At 46.5% G+C, this 13,618-nt stretch overlaps 1 protein-coding gene and 1 long non-coding RNA gene across 3 annotated transcripts in view; one reads left to right on the plus strand and one right to left on the minus strand.

Moving 5' to 3' along the window:
• The window catches only part of LOC138673049 (uncharacterized), a 132,053-nt gene that overhangs the window by 95,210 nt on the left and 23,225 nt on the right, over window positions 1-13,618 (minus strand). The window lies entirely within an intron of this gene.
• The window catches only part of BCOR (BCL6 corepressor), a 199,204-nt gene that overhangs the window by 84,243 nt on the left and 101,343 nt on the right, over window positions 1-13,618 (plus strand). Inside the window, exon 4 of the mRNA XM_069761606.1 lies at window positions 1,266-1,379. The gene's annotated coding sequence lies outside the window, so the exon portion shown is untranslated. The remainder of the gene's footprint in view (window positions 1-1,265; window positions 1,380-13,618) is intronic.

Here is a 13,618-nt window from a genome sequence, read left to right on the forward strand (position 1 = left end):
CTTGACACTGGACTTCAGGCATTTTGGCATTTCCTTCTCCCCAGTCTTCCTCCAGACTCTGGCACCTTGATTTCCGAATGACATGCAAAATTTGCTTTCATCAGAAAAAAGTACTTGGGACCACTTAGCAACAGTCCAGTGCTGCTTCTCTGTAGCCCAGGTCAGGCGCCTCTGCCGCTGTTTATGGTTCAAAAGTGGCTTTACCTGGGGAATGCGGCACCTGTAGCCCATTTCCTGCACACGCCTGTGCACGGTGGCTCTGGATGTTTCCACACCAGACTCAGTCCACTGCTTCCTCAGGTTCCCCAAGGTCTGGAATCGGTCCTTCTCCACAATCTTCCTCAGGGTCCGGTCTCCTCTTCTCGTTGTACAGCGTTTTCTGCCACATTGTTTCCTTCCAACAGACTTACCATTGAGGTGCCTTGATACAGCACTCTGGGAACAGCCTATTTGTTGAGAAATTTCTTTCTGGGTCTTACCCTCTTGCTTGAGGGTGTCAATGATGGCCTTCTTGACATCTGTCAGGTCGCTAGTCTTACCCATGATGGGGGTTTTGAGTAATGAACCAGGCAGGGAGTTTATAAAAGCCTCAGGTATCTTTTGCATGTGTTTAGAGTTAATTAGTTGATTCAGAAGATTAGGGTAATAGGTCGTTTAGAGAACCTTTTCTTGATATGCTAATTTATTGAGACAGGTTTTTTGGGTTATCAGGAGTTGTATGCCAAAATCATCAGTATTAAAACAATAAAAGACCTGACAAATTTCAGTTGGTGGATAATGAATCTATAATATATGAAAGTTTAATTGTAATCATTACATTATGGTAAATAATGAAATTTAACACTATATGCTAATTTTTTGAGAAGGACCTGTATTTACTCTGTCAAAGCCAATCCAAGGGGGGTTTCTCACAATAGACATATATGGCATACTATTCACCTCTGAGACCACCACCCATCCACAAAACAATGATCCTCTGACCCTTGATAAACTGTCAGGCAGAAATAGAATACAGATCGGCTATGCATATCTCATAGAGTTATGGACAGATGAGCCATATCCTCAATCAGTCCCTATTTGGATTAATTGGAGTAATAAAGCATCACAGAACCCATTTTTCTGATATGTGGGGCCCTGTCGGTCGCTCCTACATGCCTCTCAGTCAATTACGTTATGGTTTGTAGATTAATGTCTTTCATGCAAAAAAGAAGAATTTTCAGTAAGCTTTTCCCAGTATGTAACTTTTCTGTCCATCATTCTTGTAGGTGTGTCTCCACAATGACTGTCATACAGATCCCCAGCGATGTAGAACCATCCGCTCTTACAGCAATGACGCAGGGTGTTATTTAATTGAAGCCGACCTGCAGGGATGTCCAGAGGTCTGTATCTTCACACCATGGCTGGTACTGACTGCAGGAGTCCTGAGTCACAGGGGACATACTTTATTAATAAATTAAGTTCTGCCCCGTGATAGGTCTTCTGTAATGAGATTTTTGTCTCGGTGATTTAATCACAGCAACTAAATTATAGCATGGGACTTTGCATGATTTCCTCATAAAATTGTGATCACTGACTATTTAATTTTCTATGAATGACGATTGCTGGCAAAAAAGTACACCATGCTGTGCCCATAACAGATAGCCTCACGCTGAATTACCTGCCGTAGTCAGTAGATTTGGTTGGTGGATCCCTCTGATTTTACCAGACTGGATCACATGGAAAGAACTACCGTCCAGGAAAGCAAGTTCCGGACAGGAGTTAATATTCCTGTTCATTCCTTGTTTTCTCTGGTGATAAGCCCCTGCTTCACTTAAATAACAACTAACTTGTAACATTGTACATTAAGGCCCATTTAGACAAGCCTAATAACACAACCAGTAAAACAATCGCCGGTCGTTTAATGGTCTGTTTCCACAGAATCCTATGGGCACATATGATCGTTAATATGATTGTTCTGTGTTCATAAAATATGATTATTGGCAGCACATCTGTTTACGTGGGATGATGTGCTGCTGAGTGATGATTTTAATGGTGGCATGAACCATCGAATCACCCAAAGATTGACCTCTTGGCTTGATCGTCGGGTGATTTCGTAGATTTACACAAGACGATAAAAGGCGAACCAGCATTCTAACGACCTCTCACTTCTCTATCAGCTCCTATAAGGCAGTGCTCACACGTTGAGCTGTAATAGTGGTAAAGCGCATAGTTTTGTTATGATTTTTGCGGTATAAATAGGCACCTTGGCCGCAATGTGTGAACGCAGGCTAATCGGCACATTATTGTATATAGAGCAGGAGTGCACGAGTTACAGCCCATGGGGCCATTCTGTGCAGATCCAAGCTGTTTGGCCACAGATCCGTTTGTGTCTGGTGGCCCCTCACGTCTATTTCCCACCCAAAGTGTATAGGGATGAGGGAATGAATAGAGGTGCAATGTGTGGACATGTCTGTGACTCCCGCATATTGGCAGAATCCCAGTCTCCTGACCATGTGGCAACGTTAGTAATGAGTAGAGGTGGCCATATATACTCTCTTCATTGCAGTGTATTGGATTAGTAAAAGCTCAGCTATGTCCTCTACGCATTAATTATGATGAAAAAAGCTGCATGCGATGCGATCATGGTGTGGACTGGAAATGAGGGAAAACATGACCCCTTATAGACCCGATAGGTGAGAGTCCTAGAAGTAGCACCAGCACTTATTAGACTTTTATGCCGTTACGGTACTTCTGTTAGGCCATAAATGTATCAGATGGTAATACCGCTTTCAGTTTTATTGCTGCCCTTGGGATCGGGTTTTATCCGACAATGTGGCCCTGAAACCGGGAAAGGTTGTACCCATCTGATCTAAAGCAACTGTCCACACGTACGAATCTAATCGCTATCAGCATGTTCATGCATGTGCTGACAAGCCACCAACCGGGCTGACAGGGGTAAGAGCATGGCCATGCAGTTGTGACACCATTAAATACTGCATTCGGTTGATGGGATTTCATTTTTGCATAAACTCGTCTGCTGCAGCGCTTCCTGAGAGCATATTATTTTGCATGGTCATTACTACGGTTGATCTATGTTTATTAAAAGGTTAGCTGACAGGTGATTTGTGCTGCCCAAACCGTAGGCAGAATGTATCAGCTGCTGTTTGTACGATCACAGGAAGGCATGTCTGTCTTTTAAGGGTATGTGCACACGATGCGGATTTTGCTGCGGATCCGCAGCACCTTCCCATGAGTTTCCAGTACAATGTAAACCTATGGGAAACCAATAACGCTGTACCCATGCTGCGGAAAAAAACGTGTGGAAACGCAGCGTTTTATTTTCCGCAGCATGTCAATTCTTTGTGCGGAATCCGCAGTGTTTTTACACCTGCTTCAATAGAAAACTGCAGATGTAAAACTGCAGTGCGAATCTGCAATAAAAAACACGATAAATCCGCAGTAAAAACCGCAGTGGTTTTGCACTGCGGATTTATCAAATCCGCAGAGAAGCTTTCTACGTGTGCACATAGTCTTACAGTCACCAGGACTGAGCCACGCAGCAGACTGGTCATATAGGTGGGTTCCTGGCAGCAGACACTGACTATACCCGCACATAGGCAGAGGCTTGTCAGTCACCGTCGGTGGGTGGGGAGAAGCTGCCGGGGACCCGCCTGTATAACTAGTGCACAGTGCTGCTCGGTCCCTGGCGATATAATGTAAGATTTTCTCTCAAATGCGATTGAGTCCGACATGCCTGGCTGTGATCGTGCAGCCAGCGGCGATATATGCTGCCTACGGTTTGGGCAGCACGAATCATCTCTCAGGTTCCCTATGAATTGGTCAATTAACCCCTTCCCGACCCATGACGCCACGTAGGCGTCATGAAAGTCGGTGCCATTCCGACCCATGACGCCTATGCGGCGTCATGGAAAGATCGCGTCCCTGCAGGCCGGGTGAAAGGGTTAACTCCCATTTCACCCGATCTGCAGGGACAGGGGGAGTGGTAGTTTAGCCCAGGGGGGGTGGCTTCACCCCCTCGTGGCTACGATCGCTCTGATTGGCTGTTGAAAGTGAAACTGCCAATCAGAGCGATTTGTAATATTTCACCCATTATAACGGGTGAAATATTACAATCCAGCCATGGCCGATGCTGAAATATCATCGGCCATGGCTGGAAATACTAGTGTGCCCCCACCCCACCCCTCCGATCGCCCCCCCACCCCCCCGATCTGGCCGGTACACTGCTCCGGCTCCCCTCCGCCCTGTGCTCTGCTCCCCCCCGTGCTCGTGTCCGCTCCCCCCGTGCTCCAATCACCCCCCCGTGCTCCAATCACCCCCCCTGCACTCCGATCCACCCCCCCCGTGCTCCGTTCCACCCCCCCGTGCTCCATTCCAGCCCCCCCGTGCTCCGTTCCACGCCCCCCGCGCTCCGTTCCACCCCTCCCGCGCTCCGATTCCCCCCCCCGTGCTCCGATCCCCCCCCCCCCCCGTGGTCCCCCCCCACCCTATCATACTTACCGATCCAGCCGTGGTCCCGTCCGTCTTCTCCCGGGCGCCGCCATCTTCCAAAATGGCGGGCGCATGCGCAGTGCGCCCGCCGAATCTGCCGGCCGGCAGATTCGTTCCAAAGTGCATTTTGATCACTGAGATATAATCTATCTCAGTGATCAAAATAAAAAAAATAATAAATGACCCCCCCCCCCCCTTTGTCACCCCCATAGGTAGGGACAATAAAAAAATAAAGAAATTTTTTTTTCCACTAATGTTAGAATAGGGTTAGGGGTAGGGTTAGGGTTAGGGGTAGGGTTAGGGGTAGGGTTAGGGTTAGGGGTAGGGTTAGGGGTAGGGTTAGGGGTAGGGTTAGGGGTAGGGCTAGGGGTAGGGTTAGGGGTAGGGTTAGGGTTAGGGCTAGGGCTAGGGTTAGGGTTAGGAATGTGCACACGTATTCTGGTCCTCTGCGGATTTTTCCGCTGCGGATTTGATAAATCCGCAGTGCTAAACCGCTGCGGATTTATGGCGGATTTACCGCGTTTTTATGCGCATTTCACTGCGGTTTTACAATTGCGATTTTCTATTGGAGCAGTTGTAAAACCGCTGCGGAATCCGCACAAAGAAGTGACATGCTGCGGAATGTAAACCGCTGCGTTTCCGTGCAGTTTTTCCGCAGCATGTGTACAGCGATTTTTGTTTCCCATAGGTTTACATTGAACTGTACACTCATGGGAAACTGCTGCGGATCCGCAGTGTTTTCCGCAGCGTGTGCACATACCTTTAGAATTAGGCTATGTGCACACGGTGTGGATTTGGCTGCGGATCCGCAGCAGTGTTCCATCAGGTTTACAGTACCATGTAAACATATGAAAAACCAAATCCGCTGTGCCCATGGTGCGGAAAATACCGCGCGGGAACGCTGCGTTGTATTTTCCGCAGCATGTCAATTCTTTGTGCGGATTCCGCAGCGTTTTACACCTGTTCCTCAATAGGAATCCGCAGGTGAAATCCGCACAAAAAACACTGGAAATCCGCGGAAAATCCGCAGGTAAAACACAGTGCCTTTTACCCGCAGATTTTTCAAAAATGGTGCGGAAATATCTCACACGAATCCGCAACGTGGGCACATAGCCTTAGGGTTAGGGTTGGAATTAGGGTTGTGGTTAGGGTTAGGGGTGTGTTGGGGTTAGTGTTGTGGTTAGGGGTGTGTTGGGGTTAGGGTTGTGATTAGGATTATGGCTACTGTTGGGATTAGGGTTAGGGGTGTGTTGGGGTTAGTGTTGGAGTTAGAATTGAGGGGTTACCACTGTTTAGGCACATCAGGGGTCTCCAAACGCAACATGGCGCCACCATTGATTCCAGCCAATCTCGTATTCAAAAAGTCAAATGGTGCTCCCTCACTTCCGAGCCCTGACGTGTGCCCAAACAGTGGTTTACCCCCACATATGGGGTACCAGCATACTCAGGACAAACTGCGCAACAATTACTGGGGTCCAATTTCTCCTGTTACCCTTGTGAATCTAAAAAAATGCTTGCTAAAACATAATTTTTGAGGAAAGAAAAATGATTTTTTATTTTCACGGCTCTGCGTTGTAAACGTCTGTGAAGCACTTGGGGGTTCAAAGTGCTCACCACATATCTAGATAAGTTCCTTGGGGGGTCTAGTTTCTAAAATGGGGTCACTTGTGGGGGGTTTCTACTGTTTAGGCACACCAGGGGCTCTGCAAACGCAACGTGACACCCGCAGACCATTCCATCAAAGTCTGCATTTCAAAAGTCACTACTTCCCTTCTGAGCCCCGACGTGTGCCCAAACAGTGGTTTACCCCCACATATGGGGTATCAGCGTACTCAGGAGAAACTGGACAACAACTTTTGGGGTCCAATTTCTCCTGTAACCCTTGGGAAAATAAAAAATTCTGGGCTAAATAATTATTTTTGAGGAAAGAAAACGTATTTATTATTTTCACGGCTCTGCATTATAAACTTCTATGAAGCACTTGGGGGTTCAAAGTGCTCACCACACATCTAGATAAGTTCCTTTCAGGGTCTAGTTTCCAAAATGGGGTCACTTGTGGGGGGTTTCTACTGTTTAGGCACATCAGGGGCTCTGCAAATGCAACGTGACGCCCGCAGAGCATTCCATCAAAGTCTGCATTTCAAAACGTCACTACTTCAATTCCAAGCCCCGGCATGTGCCCAAACAGTAGTTTACCCCCACATATGGGGTATCACCGTACTCAGGAGAAACTGGACAACAAATATTGGGGTCAAATTTCTCCTGTTACCCTTGGGAAAATTAAAAAATTCTGGGCTAAATAATTATTTTTGAGGAAAGAAAACGTATTTATTATTTTCACGGCTCTGCATTATAAACTTCTATGAAGCACTTGGGGGTTCAAAGTGCTCACCACACATCTAGATAAGTTCCTTTGGGGGTCTAGTTTCCAAAATGGGGTCACTTGTGGGGGGTTTCTACTGTTTAGTCACATCAGGGGCTCTGCAAATGGAACATGATGCCAGCAGAACATTCCATCAAAGTCTGCATTCCAAAACGTCACTACTTCCCTTTCGAGCCCCAACGTGTGCCCAAACAGTAGTTCCTCCCCACATATGGGGTATCAGCGTACTCAGGAGAAACTGGACAACAACTTTTGGGGTCAAATTTCTCCTGTTACCCTTGGGAAAATAAAAAATTGCAGGCTAAAAGATCATTTTTGAGAAAATAATTTTTTTTTTTATTTTCATGGCTCTGCGTTATAAACTTCTGTGAAGCACTTGGGGGTTCAAAGTCCTCACCACACATCTAGATTAGTTCCTTTGGGGGTCTAGTTTCTAAAATGGTGTCATTTCTGGGGGATCTCCAATGTTTAGGCACACAGGGGCTCTCCAAACGTGACATGGTGTCCGCTAATGATTGGAGCTAATTTTCCATTTAAAAAGCCAAATGGCGTGCCATCCCTTCCGAGCCCTGCCGTGCGCCCAAACAGTGGTTTACCCCCACATATGGGGTATCAGCGTACTCAGGACAAACTGGACAACAATATTTGGGGTCCAATTTCTCCTATTATCCTTGGCAAAATAGGAAATTCCAGGCTAAAAAATCATTTTTGAGGAAAGAAAAATTATTTTTTATTTTCATGGCTCTGCGTTATAAACTTCTGTGAAGCACCTGGGGGTTTAAAGTGCTCAATATGCATCTAGATAAGTTCCTTGGGGGGTCTAGTTTCCAAAATGGGGTCACTTGTGCGGGAGCTCCAATGTTTAGGCACACAGGGGCTCTCCAAACGCGACATGGTGTCCGCTAACAATTGGAGCTAATTTTCCATTCAAAAAGTCAAATGGCGCGCCTTCTCTTCCGAGCCCTGCCGAGTGCCCAAACAGTGGTTTACCCCCACATATGAGGTATCGGCGTACTCGGGAGAAATTGCCCAACAAATTTTATGATCCATTTTATCCTACTGCCCATGTGAAAATGAAAACATTGAGGCGAAAAGAATTTTTTTGTGAAAAAAAATTACTTTTTCATTTTTACAGATCAATTTGTGAAGCACCTGAGGGTTTAAAGTGCTCACTAGGCATCTAAATTAGTTCCTTGGGGGGTCTAGTTTCCAAAATGGGGTCACTTGTGGGGGAGCGCCAATGTTTAGGCACACAGGAGCTATCCAAACGCGACATGGTGTCCGCTAACGATGGAAATAATTTTTCATTCAAAAAGTCAAATGGCGCTCCTTCCCTTCCGAGCCTTACCATGTGCCCAAACAGTGGTTTACCTCCACATGTGAGGTATTGGTGTACTCAGGAGAAATTGCCCAACACATTTTAGGATCCATTTTATCCTGTTGCCCATGTGAAAATGAAAAAATTGAGGCTAAAAGAATTTTTTTGTGAAAAAAAAGTACTTTTTCATTTTTATGGATCAATTTGTGAAGCACCTGGGGGTTCAAAGTGCTCACTATGCATCTAGATAAGTTCCTTGGGGCGTCTAGTTTCCAAAATGGGGTCACTTGTGGGGGAGCTCCAATTTTTAGGCACACGGGGGCTCTCCAAACGTGACATGGTGTCCGCTAAAGAGTGGAGCCAATTTTTGATTCAAAAAGTCAAATGGCGCTCCTTCCCTTCCAAGCCCTGCCGTGCGCCAAAACAGTGGTTTACCCCCACATATGAGGTATCAGCGTACTCAGGACAAATTGGACAACAACTTTCGTGGTTCAGTTTCTCCTTTTACCATTGGGAAAATAAAAAAATTGTTGCTAAAAGATAATTTTTGTGACTAAAAAGTTAAATGTTCATTTTTTCCTTCCATGTTGCTTCTGCTGCTGTGAAGCACCTGAAGGGTTAATAAACTTCTTGAATGTGGTTTTGAGTACCTTGATGGGTGCAGTTTTTAGAATGGTGTCACTTTTGGGTATTTTCAGCCATATAGACCCCTCAAACTGACTTCAAATGTGAGGTGGTCCCTAAAAAAAATGGTTTTGTAAATTTCGTTGTAAAAATGACAAATCGCTGGTCGAATTTTAACCCTTATAACTTCCTAACAAAAAAAAATTTTGTTTCCAAAATTGTGCTGATGTAAAGTAAACATGTGGGAAATGTTATTTATTAACTATTTTGTGTCACATATCTCTCTGGTTTAACAGAATAAAAATTCAAAATGTGAAAATTGCGAAATTTTCAAAATTTTCGCCAAATTTCCGTGTTTATCACAAATAAATGCAGAATTTATTGACCTAAATTTACCACTAACATGAAGCCCAATATGTCACGAAAAAACAATCTCAGAACCGCTAGGATCCGTTGAAGCGTTCCTGAGTTATTACCTCATAAAGGGACACTGGTCAGAATTGCAAAAAACGGCAAGGTCTTTAAGGTCAAAATAGGCTGGGTCTTGAAGGGGTTAATTTAGGTAGCACAGTGAGAAAGTGCAATAACCCGCTTAGGCTATGTTCACACGTTGCGTTTTTTTTTGCAGGCAAAACCTGTTCTCTTGGCCGTAAAGCAGCTGCTTACAAAAACAGGTTTTGGTGCAGATCACCTGCCATTTCTCTGCAGTACACGTTTAATAAAGTTAGTTTTCTTCACCAAAAACTTGCGTCTTTCCAGCGTCTCTGCACTCATTGCTTTCTACGGGGCTAAACCGCTGAAAGAAGTGACAGTTTTCCAAATCAGTCAGGAAAAAAAAGCAAGTGTGTGCACGAGATAACCGAATATCAGCTTCTTCTGGTTTTATAAAAGCAGCTTTTCATTTAATGGCATAAGAACACAAGTAAACATAGCAGCCTAGTGATGACACTTGTACTGGGGGGAACAAGGAAGCATGTGAGGCCCCCATAGCCTAGTACTACAGGGGGGCGCACAGGTCGTGTTTGATGACTGGGAGCCCCCAGTAACGAGCTGACTGACACGTCCATAATCTAGAGGAACTCCGCATTGTGAGAGCCTGCACGGTATACAATGGCCGGTAGACTCGGCGCAGGAGACTATGTCTGGGACCTGCAGGCTGGGTGTCCGTGTACAGCTGCAGCAGTGCGGCCGCTTCCTCCGCCATTGCACGGGCGGCCGCCGCTCCTGTCAGGCTGGGTGCGCGCAGACAGACGTGTAATGTGTCGGCCATTTGCCGTATAATGAGACGCGCTGCTTCCCTCTCCCCCGGGGGATCTCCGTCCTGGTGAGCGGGGGAGGGGGTCGGCTCGGAGCGCTGGGGGAGGGCCGCCTAATCAATCAGCCGCTCTTCAGGCTGCTTCTTGCTAAACGAGGGAAACACAGCTTCTGTCAGGCGCGATCCTGCGAGATCAAACGCTGCGCGATGAATAGCCGCCTTGTTTAACCCTCATGGTTACCGCACTATCTGCGCACATCTTCCCCATGAAAGTCCCTTTCTTTCCCCGGCCGGCCGCGGATAATGCTCGGTTCCCAGGCCGTGCGCGCAGTGAATTATGCCCCAGCTCCTGCTATCGGCGGGGTCGCCCTCGGCACCATTATGGGGTCGTGCCATTATGAATGAACCATGTGTGACGCAGATACGGGAAGTGGCGGCGAGCGAAGGGTTACAGGCGTCCAGATAACCCTCCGCTGTGCGGGAGCGGCTCCGTGTGATCAGCGCTGCGCGGACGGACGATTTATGCCGGAGGCCCGGACTATTGCTGCAGGGAATCTAGCTGCAATGTTTTATTAATGTAATCCCTGAGCAGAGCGCCGTGTAGAGGGTCAAACGGCGTGACGAGGCTTCCCAGGAGAGCCGCATTAACCCCTTCCACAGCTGTAGGCCGAGGAGTGATGGCCGCTCATCGGCTCCAGTGTCTGTTCACACGGGGTCTCATTACGGTTTATGACCGTAATATCGCCAGGTGTCCAGTCGCCCTTTTACATGGGAACGTTGAGGCCTTGTATTGGCAGCAGCAGCACTTTCCCTGTGAGGAGAAGCGCGGCCAACAATCACTAAGCATAGGTTCACATTTGCGTCTGTGCGTGCAGCCTTTGACCCGCACGCATACATATATTTAACATGGTGTATACATGGACATGCTTTTGCGTACGCATGCGTCATTTCGCGGTGTGCTAAGAACGCAGCATGTTGCATTTTTTGAGGCATCAAAAATCCATCAACTATGCGCAGGGATGCCGATGAGTGCGTTAAAAAAACACATTACTGTATGGGAACACATGTCCTAAAGATGGGACTACGATGTATCGTAATGGCAATTTCCAGAGATTTGCGACTAAAACCGCATGCAACTTGTCCACCACTACATGCTGTTGTGTGACCAGTAGTAAAATAACAGCTGAATCGTAGGCAGGTCATGGGTGCACGAATCGTAGGCATGTCACAGGTGCCCGAATCGTAGGCAGGTCATGGGCGCACGAATCGTAGGCATGTCACAGGTGCCCGAATCGTAGGCAGGTCATGGGCGCAGGAATCGTAGGCAGGTCATGGGTGCCGGAATCACAGGCAGGTCATGGGCGCACGAATCGCAGGCAGGTCATGGGTGCACGAATCGCAGGCAGGTCACGGGTGCCGGAATCACAGGCAGGTCATGGGCGCACGAATCGCAGGCAGGTCATGGGTGCACGAATCGTAGGCAGGTCACGGGTGCCGGAATCGCAGGCAGGTCACAGGCACCGGAATCGCAGGCAGGTCATGGGCGCACGAATCGCAGGCAAGTCATGGGCGCACGAATCATAGGCTGGTCATGGGTGCACGTATCTTGCACTTATGTCTGTAGATCAATAATCCACCAGAATGCAGTAGATCGCAAGGTGTATCATGACCCCATCATGATCTTGATCTTCATGTGTAGCTCCAGCCATAAAAGATGTGATCCCCATAATGGGGCCGTGACGTACACTTCTTTGTGATTGCAATTCTCATTCATTTGTTTGGGAATTGTGACCACCCCTATACTGACAGCAGCTTGTGACAGTTCCCTGTTCTCAAGATAGTTCTGGACCCATTGGTTGGGCTTGTCTACCATATATTGTCATATTCTGTAAATTTACTATAAATACGCAAGATTGTAATACATTTATAATAGGATTGTGTTAAGGCATATTTACTAAGAATGGGTAACACTTGTGAACTGACAGGTATCGTCCCTGACACCCACGTATACATACACGGTGAGCAGAGTGTGCATATTTCGGTAGGGGCATCACATCTGCAGGTGTTTATCTGCTGAGGAACATACTGGCCACAATGATGTAGCATTGCTGTCCTCCATCAAGAATTAATGACGTACGAGTAGCCTCATTTCTTCTCAGACCTGCTGAGATTGGCACTGAATTGGCACGGATTCCTTGTCAGTCAGCACCTGGCAGTCGCTCCTTAGAGTTGCAGCCAGTTACCGCTACACTGGACAGCCTTGGCCCAACGCCATCTACAGCCTACCCATCTATGTCTCTGGCCAATCACAACATTCAAGCAGAATTATTAATGCATTTGTGCCAATCTTTCCATCAATTTTCTGGTTAGGATTTGGAAAAGAATGACAGTGCTCAGATTGTGCGCCGATTAAATCTATATTGTTGTTTATCATCAGCAATAAAGTAGATCTGTTAAAATGTGGCAAGTGCAATTTAATTCATTTTTGCATTGTCCACTATTTACTTTATAAAATGACTGGCAACTCAAGATAAATGTTCCATAAACTTCTATAAAGCGGTGCTAGTGGCCCCAGAAAATGAAATAATGAGTCTTATGCCAAGCTGCATGCCCCTTTAATGTAACTCCGTTAAATCAATGGCATTATACGGCTCTGCACAAACTGCGGGAAGAATAACACTCTTTAGGAAAGTGCAATCTCACGTTTATTTCCGCACAGCAATTATGGCTACAATCAGTCACTTTGTATTATCTAACAGAAATCACCACGTGTAAACTCACATTACTACTGACGCCATAAGACGATTTTAGTAAACAATTAGGAAAATCTGAAAAAATCCCTCCTTACTCAGCCCTGTCAGGGAACGCCAGTGTTCACATCTACGCAGACTCCAGGATTAGACTTTATTCATGTGCGTGTTTCTTTTGGCATCGCTGGCCATGTCAGGTGGTGACACATTATAAGGCTAGAAGAGGGCAGCGTTATAAAGTTTCACTTGATTTACTGAGTTTTATTGCTGTCTGTGGTTATTAAACATGGTTAACAAATATCCACATTGCCATAAGGAAGTCACTGAAGGGCAGAGTGAATAAGGTGAATCCAGTTCAAGGTCACCGGCTGCAGCAGCCAACAAGCACCTTATAGCGGAAGCCTGGGTACACTGGCACAGAGTACATGTAGTAGTGATACCGCCAGGAGTTGTAGGGAGGTGGGTAATAGGATAAGGGGAGCAGGGTACAAGGTTACAGGATGAACACAGCACAGAGAAGGGTAATAGGATCAGTGTGCTTCACCAGTCTGCCGTGTTTCCTAACACAGCTGAAAGGCAATACCAAGCTGGGCCTAACCTTTAGCCTCCCTGACATCTTGTAAACTGTACTGCCCCAAATGCCTGAAAACATCTGCAGAATCAAGCCAATGCAATGCCTCCTAATACTGGAAGCCAGCACTTAATCATTTGGATTGCTAGCTGTTGTGGAACTAGAATCCCCAGCATTACTTATCTTACAGAGAAGCGATATACATTTTTCTATTTCCCGGAAAAGCTAG

The sequence above is a fragment of the Ranitomeya imitator genome, chromosome 3 (genome assembly GCF_032444005.1).
Source record: "Ranitomeya imitator isolate aRanImi1 chromosome 3, aRanImi1.pri, whole genome shotgun sequence".
Lineage (NCBI taxonomy): Eukaryota > Metazoa > Chordata > Amphibia > Anura > Dendrobatidae > Ranitomeya > Ranitomeya imitator.